At 38.1% G+C, this 15,370-nt stretch overlaps 1 protein-coding gene across 11 annotated transcripts in view; it reads left to right on the top strand.

The window, feature by feature from the left end:
• Window positions 1-15,370, top strand: part of TENM3 (teneurin transmembrane protein 3) — a 1,277,620-nt gene that overhangs the window by 813,816 nt on the left and 448,434 nt on the right. The window lies entirely within an intron of this gene.

Genomic DNA, 15,370 nt, shown 5'->3' on the forward strand with positions numbered 1-15,370 from the left:
TCAATTAAATTGCATCACATACACCATGCAAGTGGTGAATGTGATGTTTTAGCTATAATTTTGAAGAATTTAATTGCACAAAAAATAGAGATTAGTTTTAACTTATCTCAGACTATGTCACCTGTTATCTCTGTGGAATAGTGAAGCAAGTGGTTATAAAGTTTATCCCCAAGGCCAGCTTGCAATCAAAGATGTCTTTGTAAATTCCTCTTGAAGACATCTCAAAGAAGTTGCAGAATCTTAGAATGGATGAGTGAACGCACAGAATAGTGTATTAACAGGGCTCAAGTGATTGAAGAACAAATTTGATCATGCTTTAAACTTATGAGTTGATGAGAGCAATTGAAATCATGGTAAAGAGGGGAGTGTGGCCTTTGATGTGCCTTGGGGACGGAATTACTGTGCAATTAAAATCCACAAAAATCTAAACAGCAATTTTGCATGTTGAAGGGAAGAAGTCTTTGTATATTCATTTTTTTTTCAGCTAAGTGCATGAAAAGAGGTTAATATAGAATTTAATTATTTTAAAATAAAAAGTTTTTTAAAAATAATCTTACCCTACTTTTGGGTGGTTGAGCAGAACCTGAAATAGAGTTGTTAATTAAAGTGCACCAGATATTAGGAGACATGTTCCTTTTAGCTTTCTTGTAGTAACTTTGTTCTAATATTTTCATAGTATTTTTAACATAACCAAAATTGCAGTATGCTGTCTTTATTCCATAAATGACCATATATAAGAAACATAAACAGAAAAAATAGGTGAAGTGGGTATTGAGTAAAATGCAAACTAGAGAGGTAGTTATTTGACTGGATGTTTGTTTTATTAATTTACTAACCTTGTTGGTTCAGCTGTGAAATAGAAGAGGCAATTGTATTGCTGTTTGCTCAGTTAAAACTGTGTCTCACTGTGGTAATAAGCAGTTTTGTATATCTCAGTGTCCTCGACCTTTTGCAAAAAATAGTCGGTCTTGATTTAAACTAAAAGCCATAGTATGTTCTTATTGTAACTATTTACAGGAGTACCCTTAATGTTGTAAAGAGGAAATCAAATCAGTATTTTGTTTTTATTCATACCAAATATTTTTTCCCTTGTGATTTGTGGTTTAAATGAGGATTGTCAGACTCCTGTATGTGGAAGAAAATATATGATACAGTAGAGGAAGCCAAGGACCTCTTTCTTGTTCTTTCCTTGTTAAACAAGAACATTGAGGGGAGGGAAGTGAGTGCCTGTGAGGGATGGAGTGCTCAAGTAGAATACTCTCTTTGTGTTGGACTTTCGATGTATCAAACCTGGAGAGTAAGCTGCTCTTTTTAGGGAAGATTTCATATCTCAGATTGGGTAAAGGAGCTTTTCTTTGTGAGATGTGCTTATTCCCTTATGTATCTGCCATCATGGAAGTTTAGACCTGTTGGGCTGCTCTAGTTGGCTCTCGGTACTAAATTATCCAGAACCAATGGTGACTCTTTGGTGAATCAATCTAGAGATCTCCCTATTTAGTGGAAGGGCCTATGCTGGAGGTCACTCCTTCTTAGTGGTTTTCCAGAGCCTAGGTTTTACAAACTTTAGAAAATACCATAAAACTTCTAGGTAGCCAGGCTTTCATTTAGCCAAAGAGGACTACTTCAGCAGTGTTATATTTTAGGATATTCTTTTTATAAACCTTGTATTTGTGCCATTTATAAATTCTTAAATAAATAAAATCTGGTTATACCCTGACAATATTATAAGTGGTTTCTACTCTTCTCTGGCTCCAATCATGAATTTAAAATTGGAATTGGAATTTTGGCTCCAATAATGAATTTAAAATTGGAATTTTGAATGCATGAAATAACTGTGAATAAATTGGGAAAACCTATTATTCAGCATTGGTAAAATTAGGCAAGCAGACTGATGTTTTAGATACTGCTTCAAAAAAGAGTTTAGTTACTAAAAAGGATTGCAGCTGATTTATTTATTGAGAGGGAGGCCAACAGTCCAACTTAAGAAGGCACTAGAACTGCTGTGAGGCTAATGAAATTTTGATGGCTTGAATGTCCCATTGGGTTTCAAAACATATTTAACCTAGACCATGTTACAGGTCTCCATTTAAGAGGAGAGACAATGCAAGTTGTGATAGTTTATCTTCTTTGGCATTTTGTTTCCACCAAATGTAGAAGATTCAGATTGAAGTTCATTTTTTTTAAAATACAGGGAATTCAATATGTTAAATGTTGATGATAAAATGTAAATATAGTTTAAAATAAGGGGGAAGTAATTCCTGTCATGACACATGTTGGTTTTTCTTTTGTGGCAAATCTAGAGTATCTGGCTTTGAGTGTAAATACTAATGATTCTGTGATTTATGCCTGCCAATTCATAACAGTCCTAGTAAAATGTTGAAATGTGACAAATAAATGTGATGTGGCTCCCTACTGTAAGGTAAAATTATGAGCATGTCCTACAGATTTCAATCCTCTTTGCTATCCCTGTGGTGGTGGTAAAAAGATTGTGACTGAATTCCAAATGTTGGGGGTTTTTTCGGTAGCATTTCTATAGCTGTGTCAGTCCCAGGATGTTAGAGAGACAAAGTAGGTGAGGTAGTATCTTTTATTGGACCAACTTTGTTGGTGAGATTAAAAACTAATCTCTTTCACCAGCAGAATACTATCTCACCCACCTTGTCTCGCTAATATTTTTGTTTTACAAACAACTGCATTTGTATCCCAAATATCCATTTGCAAACCAGATTAGGAGAAAGAGTTTATGATTTTCAATATGTTATAAAATAATAAATAAATGGAGATATCCTACCTCCTAGAACTGGAAGGGACCTTGAAGGTCATTGAGTCCAGCCCCCTGCCTTCACTAGCAGGACCAAGTACTGATTTTTCCCCAGATCCCTAAGCGGCCCCCTCAAGGATTGAACTCACAACCCTGCATTTAGCAGGCTAATGCTCAAACCACTGAGCTATCCCTCCCCCCTAAAATGAAAGCAAGAGCTCTAAAACATCATGACATATATTTTCCCTCTTCCACAATCATAACTATGGGCCCAGTCCTGCAAGTACTTTCTGTTAGGCATAGTGTTCACTGTCATAAATAGTCCCATTAACTTACTGTCATAAGTAGGCCACTTTCATAGGACCATTCATGATAGTAAGCACTGTGACCCATAGAAAAAGTTTGCAAACTTGGGCTTAAGTGTGCTACAGTTTGTATGCAATTTGTACTTGGTGGCTTTCCCCCTAAAAAACTGGGAATCAGAGCTTGGTTTTCATTCTCAGCTGCCATTTAGTTGTGCACACTGCCTCTTGGATACTGTAGTGGTTGGCTCCTAAGTACACATCCCCAAGGATGGTGCCTCTAGCCTCTACTAGCTAAAAATAATACCAAATCAGAGTCTTACCCAGCCTGGTGTTATATTACCTTAACTACCCAATCTCATTAGAAGATCATTTAAATGTTGCAAGCTGTTTGCACAATGGAAAAAGTAATCCCCTGAAGACATTATTTTTGACTTACCAGGGTGTTAGCAATATACCTATTTCTAAGACCCCTCTAATGCCACACTAACTCATGCATAATATTGGAAGGATTAAGAGCTTTAGTCACAAAACAATGCTGTTAGAGGATTAAATTGCAGAATTTTAAGTAAACTGGTAGCATACCATATAGACACCAGCATTTTTCAGGAAACCTTTTAATTGCTTTCCAAGCACAGTGGAAGAGGTTCATTCTCTCCTCATTGTCGTAGGTAATTGTTGAATGAATAAAGCCAAAGAAAGGTATTTTCTTTCTTCTTGATGGAAGGTTCTCATTTCAGTTCTACATGTTACTTTTAGAAAGAGATTTCACTAGATTGGTTATATCAGCCCACCAGAAGAAGGATTGAGTCTTAAAATCACATCCACTAATCTGGGAAACCTACCAACAACAAGTACAAAATGATGAGTTGGTTGGGATGTAGTGAGTATGCATATTCATGTCATGCTGTTCCTCTGCTCCCCCTGCAGGATCTTTTGGAGCCAAATGTGCTTGAAATGAACACGTTCTTTGCTCTTTACAGTTTCATTCTCCAGATGGATTATAGGAATGGAGCCAGCACAACATACATGCATGCATTCCTTCACGTTATGTACATGCCTAGGTCAATGAAATATGTATGTGGTTTGCTTGTAGTAGCTGCAGCTTTGAAATTGTTGCAGCCCTTCTTTTGGAGGAGTATGAGTGATTTTTGTTTCGTTAGTGTGCTTTCTAAACTACTAGGGCACCAGTTTAATATTGGAAAATATTATTTTAGAACTGTGGGAAAAGAGATTATAGATTTTATCATATCCAGGATTAACTCCAAAACCAATCTTTGTGATTCTCTTTCCCATAGAGAAAATAGAATAAATATAATTAACCAAACCATAGCTTAAATTTACAACATACACTAACAGAAGGGGACACACTCTAGGTCCAGGAGCTGCTTGTTATATAATCTCTGTGGTGTACACATAACATGATGGAAGAGTATGGCATAAATACCTGTTATAGGGTGACAGACCAGTTTTAGATCCATTTTAACAATATCCTTTTCAAATTCCTTTTTGAACCTCTGCCACTGAGTAAGCAAAATGTCTGTCTGTTTTTTTTACTTTCTTACTGTTAACCCATAAGTATAATATGAAATATAATCTCATTCAGTGCATCTCTAATTCTAATAAGTTTCTGTTGTATAACAACAAAATAACTCTGAATTTAATCTTATTACTTATTTATGAGGTCTTCTCAAATGTCATTATGATGTCTGTAATTTACTGTTTTTGAATACTATTTTTTATTTACATATGATACTGTGTATTCTCAGATGATGACAGAAACGCCAAAGGTAATCTGCTGCTGCTTACTGATTCAGAATCAAAGTGCTGCCTTGCAGAAAACAGCCTAATAAACTAATTGTATTTCTTCTCTAAACATTTTATATCTGCATGTTTTTTCCTATTCTTTAATGAACGTTTTCAAGACTGATTTGAGACTGAACTATATTATTGCACATTTTATTTTAAAATGGGTCATACCAAAGTAGTATTTAACTGGAATCATTATATACTACAGGTTGAGAAAATAGAGGCTGTAGGACTTTTGCTATGAAAGTTACTGTAATATTAGCATTTACATTTAGATGCATTCTTCTAATCATAAATCACTTCCAGAGAACTTTTGGCATATTTTTCCTCTTTTTGACTGAAGTAAACTACAAAAAATTTGTTTCTCAAGTCCACTGAACAAAATGTGTTCTATGAACAAAAAATCTTTTAAAAAAACCCTGATATCCCATTTTTGTGTAAGTTGTAAATGTCCCTTTAATTGTGGGGTTGCAATGAAAGCAAAGCATGCTGTGCACATATCAAAACTGATGATGTGTGCTGTTTTGATTTTGAATGTGTTTTTGATGTCCTTGAAAAATCACAGTGGTAGCAGTAAAATTGCTTTAATTAATGAATTGAAGAGCAACAAATCTGCTGAATCAGGCTTATTGATGTAATTATCACTGGAATAGAAAGGAAAAAAATCTGTCAGAGCTCTGGGACTTTATTTTGGTTGTTGTCATTTGAGAGATATTTAAGTACTTTGGAGAAATTTTATATCTTGTAGTTTACAGAAACATTGCTTTTATTTGCTAACAAAAGTAATATTTGATATCTAGACACCATCTTGTGTGTGTGTAATCTAAATAATGGAATGTTCGGTTAAGAAATAGAGATGCTGATACACAGGTTTATATTCATCCTTTGTTAAATATCAGGTTTTATTAACTAGCAATGTGCAATCAGATTCTGATTTAAAGTAACAAATTATAGTCACAGTCACTCTTCGGTAGTGTGATCGTGAAAGGTAGCCAAATAATTTTTCAACCTTATGAATTAACTTGCCATTTCCATCCTGAGTATCAGGAATGATCGTAAGCATCAGCCCTACTGTCCAGGCCAAATTCCAAGTTGGGTAGTTACATTCTGAATGCAGCTGGTCGGGAATCTTTGAAATATTTTTTTGTCAGAAAATACTGGTTTGGCAAAACCAGAATTGTTTGTGTGAAAAAGTCGATTTTGTTGAATTTCCCGTTTTGAAAAAATTGTGATTTTTTTTTTAATTGTTGGAATGTCCCATTGCAACATTTTCTAAAGTTCTTTTTTTTAGATTGAAACAGCTTTTCCTTTTGAAAGGACAACTGTTTCCCATCCAATTCTACTTCTGCATGCCTCGATGTCTTTCATAGTTTCCATTACATGTGACCCATTCTTCTCTAAAATTGTTGTGCAGTGTTGCTGTATACAGTTAACTGTTGCATTCTCATATCTGCCCATGGGTGTTCGTATTTGAGTCCTGAATAAAGAGAGGTGATCAAAAGGCTGATCCAAACCCCATTGAAGCCAGTCAGCATCTTTCTATTGACTTCTTCAGTTGGCTTTAATTAAGCACTAAATGTATAGAGTAGTTTGTGATTCTGTAAAGCACTTTGAAGCTTTCAAAAGGTTAATTAACCTCTTATATAAAAAGGATTAGTTTATACAGTTACAAAAGTAATCATGCAGGATTTGGGACTGAAAAGGAGCAATAGTGTAAACTATAGAACACATGAGACATTTTTGAACAATGTTTTTTCATTGTTTTTCAAGTCCAGGATGGAATTTAGAGAGGGAGACCCACCCTAGAACCACCAATATAACCTGGTAGTTAAGGCATTCAAATGGGATGTTGGAGATCCAGGTTCAAGTCTCCTGTGCTGCAGAGTGCTGGTAGTAATTATTGCACATGTACTAATTATGGAAACTATGTTTAAAGTCTTATTTAATGGCTGAACAGGAGACAGAGAAAACCTCCTTCTTCTTCACTATAATCAGGAGACTTGGATTCTGTTCCTGGCTCTGCCACTGGTCTACTGTGTGATATTGGACATTCACTTTACCATGTCTCGGTTTTCCTATCTGTAAAATGAAGATAATGATATTTACCCACCTTTTGTAAAGTTCTTTGACATTTATGGATGAAAAGCACTATATAAAAGTTGAATATCATTATGGTGTCTATGAGGGCCCAATGAACAATAGTAGATAGCCTGGTGAACCTGGGCTTTGGTTGCTCTGAAATGGAACTGAATATTTCCTGTTGTGGGGAGTTTCCTGTGTAGTCTGGAAATAGGATTAACTAAATTCAGACTGGCCACATTTGTGGTTAATAGAACTAAGTCAGGAGGAATAAGCTTAACCCAACTTTTCTTGCTGAGTTTCAGACAATTCCTTTGTTGTGATCTGAATATGCTAGGGACCTGTAAATTAGACCCTGATCCTTATGATGGTAAAATCTACAGCAGAAGGTATGGGGTTCTTTTGTGGAGATTGTTAGAGCCCCTCCCCACAAAGGCAACCTAGCCTGGCATCACTCAAGGCCCATGTTCAAGAAATTATATCTTAATGTTAGTCTGTTACCTTCCCAATGGCCAGAAATTGGAGTTTGAATGAGAGGAAATTTTTGATGAGACAAGATGGAAACAATGATAATAGGCAAAGAGAAGCACTTGGAGAAGGTGGCAGGGTTGATACCTTTCCCTGATATTGACAGTAGATGCCAAAGGTGTGCCTGTTAAGATGGTTCATTATATCTATAATTCTTTTGGATTCCTGAATTCTCCTAGAGTTCCACATGACTTCAGTGACTGAAATAGCTTTTTGCTATCAGGGTTTGGTTAGAAAATAGCACCAAATTCTCTTTGATATATAGACTTTGCTACAGTCAGTCCTGCCTCTGACTTTCTGATTGGATGATTGCAATGCATTGTGTAGGGAGCACCCAGAAACTGCAGTCAGCGGGGAATTCTGCAGCTCACTTGCTTAGCCGCTTTAGCTACAAAGAACATATTTCACCTATTCTTCATTTACTGGATGTACTTGCTTTTTATTTGCTTTCAGTACAGTGCAAGGAGGTTTTTAGTGTATAAAACTCAGTACTGTTGGGTCCTGAGAGCTTGTGACAGTTGATATCAGATTATGTGTGTGTGCTAAGAGCCCCTAGATTTACATTGTTAGGGAGTAGGCAAAGGCTGTTATCAATTAAGGGCCCTCAACTCTGTGATCAATTCCTGCCATTGGTCCACCAAAGCTGCAGTTTATTGATGCTAGGGCAGGATGGAAGGCTAATTGAGCCACACAGGCTTTTAAAGTGTGAGGAGGCTGTGATACTATGGTACTGTTGAGTCCTTTTGGTTAGTATCAGTGGTGCAAGTAAGCCAGTATGGTCAGGTATGCCATACCATTAAGACATTTACTGCCAGTACACCGTACTGGAAAATACATTTTCAGAACTTCAGGGCTCTCCCGGGAACTGCAGGGGTGAAAGGAGAAGAACGTGGGGCTGCTGCTCCCAGGAGCCAGTGTCCTGTGCCAGCAGCTCCTCTGGTGTGGCTGTACCGTCCCCAATCCTTCCACACAGCTGCGTCTACTGTCCAGGGTCTGTACAGCCCCGCCAGAGGTGAGGGCTGGGGGCGGTACAGCTGCGCCAGAGGAGCTGGCAGCCCTACATTCTGCTCCTTTCACCACTGAGGTTCCCGGGAGAGCCCTGCGGTTCAGCGGATACTAATTTCTGTCTGCAGATATCCACATCTGCAGGTATAAATTTGTATCTGCACAGGGCTCTTGTCATGGAACGTTTTTTATGGGGGGGCGGGAGTGGCACCATACCAGTAAGAGTTAAAATCTACTTGCACCATGGGTTAATATTAATGTGTCGTGTTATTTTTAAGTGGTAAGTGGTGTTTATTCCCATTTTACAGCTATAGAGTGATATTTGGGTCCTCTCAAAAAAATCAGCAGGCCTGCAACCTCTTTTTCCCTACAGAATCCAAATGAATGCTGGGGTGGGTAGGTGTTGAGGGGGAAAATTCAAGGACAAACTTCAAAACCTCAAGTCGGTTTGCATTTTTAAGGTTATAACGCTTTCTCTCTCATATCCCTTCTCTTTTTAATTGAAAACTGAAGTTAGCGCTGGCAAAACCTAGCGTGCCCCACAGGCTTTGTGGTTCCTAGAGGCCAGCTCTATGAAGCTGGGAGACGTGACCAACTTTGTTTTCTCTGAATCAATTAAACTTAATATCTGGATGTTTAGTATAAACAGCCAGAAGAATGCCATAAACATGTTTCAGGAACTGATAGCTGTTAAGTAGGGTAATTGATAGTTTGTACCTGTTGCAAAAAAAAAAAAAAGAGAGACTGAAATAATATTGTATTGTGGGGAAAAAAGGTCTTGTCTTTTTTAGAAAGCAAAATGAGCAATGCAGAACAGCATTTCTATCTACAGTCCCAAAACTCCAACAGATACGTCTGCTTATACCAGACCTGTAACAGGAATGGTGAGGCCAGACTCCTGTATTTAATTGTATGTAGTAGATTCCCCTGAATAAGGAAAGTCCTGCCCCATCATGTCATATTCCCCGCCTATACTGGATATGGGAGCAAACTGAAAGCCCAAGTCATTGCTGTCCCAGAATTGTGGGAATGACTATTGCTTATTAAAAACATTATCGTGAATGTCACCTAATGATGATATCTCTGAGAGAAGACAAATCAGCAAATTACTGGCTTTCTTTTCCCATTGTCTTATACTATCAACAGATAGCTTTTCCCACACACTCCCTTAACATTACCCAACTCCTCCCTCTGCCCCATAAATTTCCCCTTTCATAGTGGTATGAGAATACTAATCAGCTCTCAATACTGAAAAGATTTATTATACCTGCAAGCTTGACTACACTGCCATTCCTTCTTGTCATCCTGATGCTTTCAAGCCAGTTTCAGTATATCTCTCTGTCATTCAGCCTGCTGTCTTCAAGTTATCAGCAGTTGGTCATAGCTGCCAACTGAGCTTCTCCTGCTTACATATTGTCCTCCCACACATCAGTTTGTGGTGAACTTCCCCCTGCCTTCACTGATGCCGTCATTATGAATGGACCCACCTAAACTCCATACTGCAGCATTATTCACTAAGGTGCCAGGAATTTTGCAGGGTCTTGGGTAAGAGCCATTGTTTTCTTCCTCTGCAAAATGTATTAGAAAGCTCTAAAACAGTGTCACGATAGATTGCATTAGTGGCCTTCCTGCCAGCTCCTCTCTTCCCATCATCTTTCCTATCTCAACCCATGGAAAAACTTGGAGGCTGAAATACTCTTTTTGTGGCCTCAGAGAAAGCAACTAGTTTTGCTGCTCTGCAGGCTCTTTAATCTCTGTTCCTTGCTTGCAAAAAAGCCTTTCCTGCCTTGTCTTCTCTATTTACAGCATCATACATATGTTAGCCTTAAGAAGTGGGATACTGTCTGTTTCTGGCAAACCTCTCCTTTTTTCCTTTTAATTGGAATCACAGCTTACCAGGTAAGAAATGGTTTCTCTCAACCATTCCCCCCTTAAACTCCTAAATTTAAAGTAAATTATTTTTGTTAATTTTTTAAATTAATTTTCTTTGAAGGTATAAATAGCCTCCAAAACCACCTAAACTTAGGAGAGTATTGAATTGTCTATACTCCCAATAACAGTATTACACAATACTTGAAGTCAGTAAGCTCAGAGCAGGAGTCCACCCACATGAAGGAGCTTGCAGTATCAAGGTCTGAACGGGCAGTGAACCATCTCTGCTTTTTTTTTAATCTATATATCGAATCTGTATGTCATGTAGATATATATACACGTAGTGAAGACCTTTACCTGTATGCACAAAAGTGAGTGTTTTGAAACCTAGGCTGTGTACTATAATTTTATATCAAATAAAGATGACTAAAATTTGTAAAGTTTATTAACATAAAATGAAATCCAAAAAGTGATGCTCAAGAGTATAAATTGTTGCACAAACTAAGCACTTACCAGATGAATCTTATTTATAATGCTGTTCTTTATGGGAACACACTTGACTAGGGCATAAAGGGTGTGGTGGCCGCGACCTTCCCTCTGTTCCCTCTGACCACCGGTGGCGGCAAGATGGAACCTGGAAAATGTCTGTCTTGCTAGTTCTTAGCTTTGCCTAACCCTTCTACAAACTTTATGAATTTCTTCAGAACTCTTTTTATTACCTTGATTTTAGACCACTGTGATTATATTGACCTGATCAGAATAGTGATGGCTAGAACCCCTGGTACTGAGAATACCATACATGTTGGTGCCACCCGTAGAAGGAGTCTTTTCCTTTTGCTATCATCAGGGCATAATGGTGAGAAGAAATGGTCCTTGTCAGGACTGGCACTGGACTGAATGATACCCAATGAACCAATTAGTCATACGGTATCTCACCATGGCACTGTTGGGGTTACTGGTGTCCACCATTTTAGGCACTGAGATGCCAGTCTCCACCGCACTCTTCCTTTCAGTGTCACTGATTAGAAGGTCTACACTAGAGTATTTTATTGGGAAGAACAGGATCCCGGGGTAGAGCAATATTAGTACCCCACTATCACTGCCTATGGACCTCTTGTCTAAATACCCCGATGATTATCCTCAGCACTGGTACTAGTCCCTGATGACTTCTTGTATGGATCACCATAATCTAGAGAAAGAGATGACATTGATATAAGAGAAATCCTAAAAGTTATTTGACATCCTGTCAGCTTCTGGTACAGTCAGGTTTTGCTCTCCTCATGTATCGGGGACTGCTTGACACAGGTAAGGCCTTGTGCCACAATAACTTCCAATGTGGAATGGGCTGGAAGAGATTTCAAGAACCTCCAGTAGGATAGGAGTACTTTTATACTCATCCCAACCGAGTTTTCTTAGTCATGTCATGTCAGTGGTACAGGATAAATGACTTGACTAAAAAGTCTGACTCCTCTGCTTCCATAATGCAATCCATGTCCCATAGGAAGTATCTCGTATTCATAGTGAAGTCCAACCGTTATCAATACAGGGTTCTTCCTTGTTGACTCTCCTTAGCACCAAGAGTATTCACAAAATGTCTGCCAATTGTAACAGCACGTTTAAGAAAAGTGGGAATCCATGTCTATCTGAAACTGGATGATTACCTGATCGGAGGCAGGGCCTTGTGAACTACAAGAAATTGTCCTTCATACCATTATAGTTGATAGAGTTCAAAGACGTGTGATTGACTCCAAAGGTCGACTCCTACCTGCCAGAGGTTGCTGACTATGACACTTGCCACTGACACATCAGGAACAAGCCGTGGTACCCACTTTAACCACTTACAGATGCAAGGAATATGGTGTCAGGGCTGCCCAAGATTACATATGAACATTCTCAAGCTGAGAGCCATCAGACTAGCCTGCATAGCATTCCTGCTTGTTCTGTATAAGTCCATGGGGAAAATCCTGTGTAATAAGGAAAGTAATGGCATACTGGAAATGCTGTCAAAGCATTTCTACCAAACCAATGGATGTTTGATCGCTAATTCACTTTGTTTCTGTCCTTAGCCGATTCGGACTGTGTGATTTGGAGGTTGTCCCTCTGTTTCATTTTTGGAGACTTTGTGCATAACATGGCAAATTGTGTTAGAACAATAATGTAGAAAAGTAATATATAATAGCTAATCTTTGATTTCTAAAATTCAAAAAAGTAGTGATATATCATTCTTCAAGAGATAAGTATTGTGTGGCATGTAGGAAGTATTGGTATGTAATGATATTTTGTGTTATACAGTTCACACTGTCTGTAGGCCACTAAAGGTGGAGTAGTTGTGATGAGCTCAAATAGTAGCATCTAAAATCAGTATACTAGAAGCAGTCATATAAAACTGGGAGGGCAATAAAATGTTGAATTCCATAAATACAGTTAATCTCTGCCATTTTCAGTATTATGGAGGAATTTAGTTTAATGGTGGATATGAGCTAATATAAGGGTATTTGTATCTTCTCTACTTTATCAACATTGATTGTTTGGGGAAAAAGTGTTTTCTAGGAGGCTTCATGCTCAGGCCTGAGAAGGTGAAGCAAACTCATTCCAACCTTAATACATTGACAATATAATGAAAGAAGGTGTGGGAGAGAGAAAGCAGAAGAAGAGGGGTAGTGAGTTATGCTGACAGAGGAGAAGCTAGGGATAGTCTACATTAGAAAAAAAGTTGCACTGATTTAAAATTAATCTAGTTAAATTGCTGCAAACCCCTAAAATATGTGCATTTAAACTCATTTAAACCTCTCTTAAACTGTTTTTGTTTAATTTGGTAATTTGCTGACTTAAATTAATACAAGTCAGGTTTGAGTCAGTCTTTATACTAGGGTTTTGCACCAGTGTAACTAGATCCATTTAAAATAGTTTAGTTGCACTGGTGTAACTCCTTTAATGTATATCAGCCCATAGAAAAGGAGCTAGGAGAATAATGAAGAGAAGAAAAATTGAGAGAATGAGAAGTGATACATAAAAAGAGTGGGGGGAAAGGGCAGAGCTGTTTGGAAGGGACATCAGATACCTCCCTCCACTACTGTCCATATTTAAAATTGGTTAAAAAAATATTTCCCCTCAAAGTAGCATATCCACAAAAATGGTGCCTAAAAAAAGAGCAAAGGGGAGAAGATCATTTAACTCTTCCTTGACCTGTAAAGCCAGTTTTTTTCCGTTTAGTGCTAATATTTCTTATGGGACCTGGTAAATAAATAAATATATTTTTTGTTTAGAACTATATATAGAAACATAAATCACCTGCATTTTCTCTGTAATTTTGTTTCTGCCTAATGGTGTTAGTATATCCAGCCAATAAACGGTATTATGTCTCTCAAAAAAATTAAACATGTTTTATTGTCAATTTGTCTGAGAGGCTTTTTTTTTCTGCTTCAAAGGCTGGAGATGAAGCGAATACCTTCTATAGACTAAGACATTCAGCATTTAAAAATGTCAGGGTTGTATTCATTAAAAACTTTAGATGACAACCAAATTAACTTGAAGCAGGTCACATTAGCGGAGTGAAAGGTACATAAAGCTGTAGCATTACCATTGTAGCATCCGTAGCTCCTCAAATGATTCAATATTTTTGTATTAGGAGATAAAATTACTGAGCACTGGATCTTGTTTCTCAGATACATCAACAAATTATAATATGTGTTCAGAGTGGTTTCAAAGAAACTGGATTTGAGGGCATTTTTGCCAAGTTTAGAGGGAGGGTAATGCACTACTTACTGGGAACCAGAGTTTCAAGTTTGCTGCTTTCTATGCCGAGATTGCATATTTTGTGAGCATTACAGATGTGGTGTTTGCAGCTCCTGAAGACAGTTTGCCATGCTGTACATATTGGGGAATTTGGTTAGTTTCTGGTGGGGATTTTGCTTAATTCCCTGCAATTCAGTAAAGAAGAAACCAGGGTCTCGCGAGAATGGACTCTAACATTCTTAGTGGAATCGGAACAGTGCTGTGCCAGAATGGAACACCTTCCAGACAAAACAGTAGTTGGGACTGAGACAGAGAGAGTCAGAACTGGTAGCTTTTTTTGCCCATTTTTCAGGTCTCTGACTCCCTGATGGTCTAGTGCACTGGTTCTCAAACTTTTGTACTGGTGACCCCTTTCAAATAGCAAGCCTCTGCGTGCGACCCCCCCCTTATAAATTAAAAACACTTTTTTATATATTTAACATCATTATAAATGCTGAAGGCATAGTGGGGTTTGGGGTGGGGGCTGACAGCTCACGACCTCCCATGTAATAATCTCACGATCCCCTCAGGGGTCCCAGTCCCCAGTTTGAGAACCCCTGGTCTAGTGGGATATCTCTCAACATCTTTCCATCTGTTGGTCTGGCTGTGATGGAGCTGTAAATCAATGCAGTGGCTGTTGAATTTCAAAAAGTATTAAGCTACCTCTTTGCATCAGTCTCAGGTACTCAGGCACTTTGCCAACTAGAAGCATTCTCCACACCCACTATGGTCTCTATTAACTTCAAACCAAGAAAAGTAACATTAATGAAAAAGTGGTACAAGACCTTCTAGAGAAATAATTTTATCATCACTATTATTTCTTTGATATAACTTTTTTGTAGTTTCTTACCTGCTTGGGATTAGTTGTGAAGAATTTCACCTCCTAAATAATATTTTGTAAGAAATATCACCTACAGTGAAAATTTGCAGTTGTTCTTTGAGTGATTGCACATATCCATTCCCAAGTAGGTGTGCGTGCGCCCCAAGCACATTCATTGGAAATTTTTCCCTCGGTGGTATCCATTGGGTTTGCTCTGGCACCCTCATGCCACGTGCCCATAGCACCAGCATAAATGATCTGGCCAACTCCACACCCCTCAGTTCCTTCTTACCTCCATGAAGGTCACTGAAACTGTTCTCCTTTCCCTTGCAAGTTTCTCAGTGGACTTTATCACTCTGTTATTTGTATGTAGTTCTCAGTGTCATTGTTAAGTCTTAGCTGTTAGTTTAGTTAGTTTCT

Source organism: Trachemys scripta, chromosome 5 (genome assembly GCF_013100865.1).
Source record: "Trachemys scripta elegans isolate TJP31775 chromosome 5, CAS_Tse_1.0, whole genome shotgun sequence".
NCBI classification, from domain to species: domain Eukaryota; kingdom Metazoa; phylum Chordata; order Testudines; family Emydidae; genus Trachemys; species Trachemys scripta.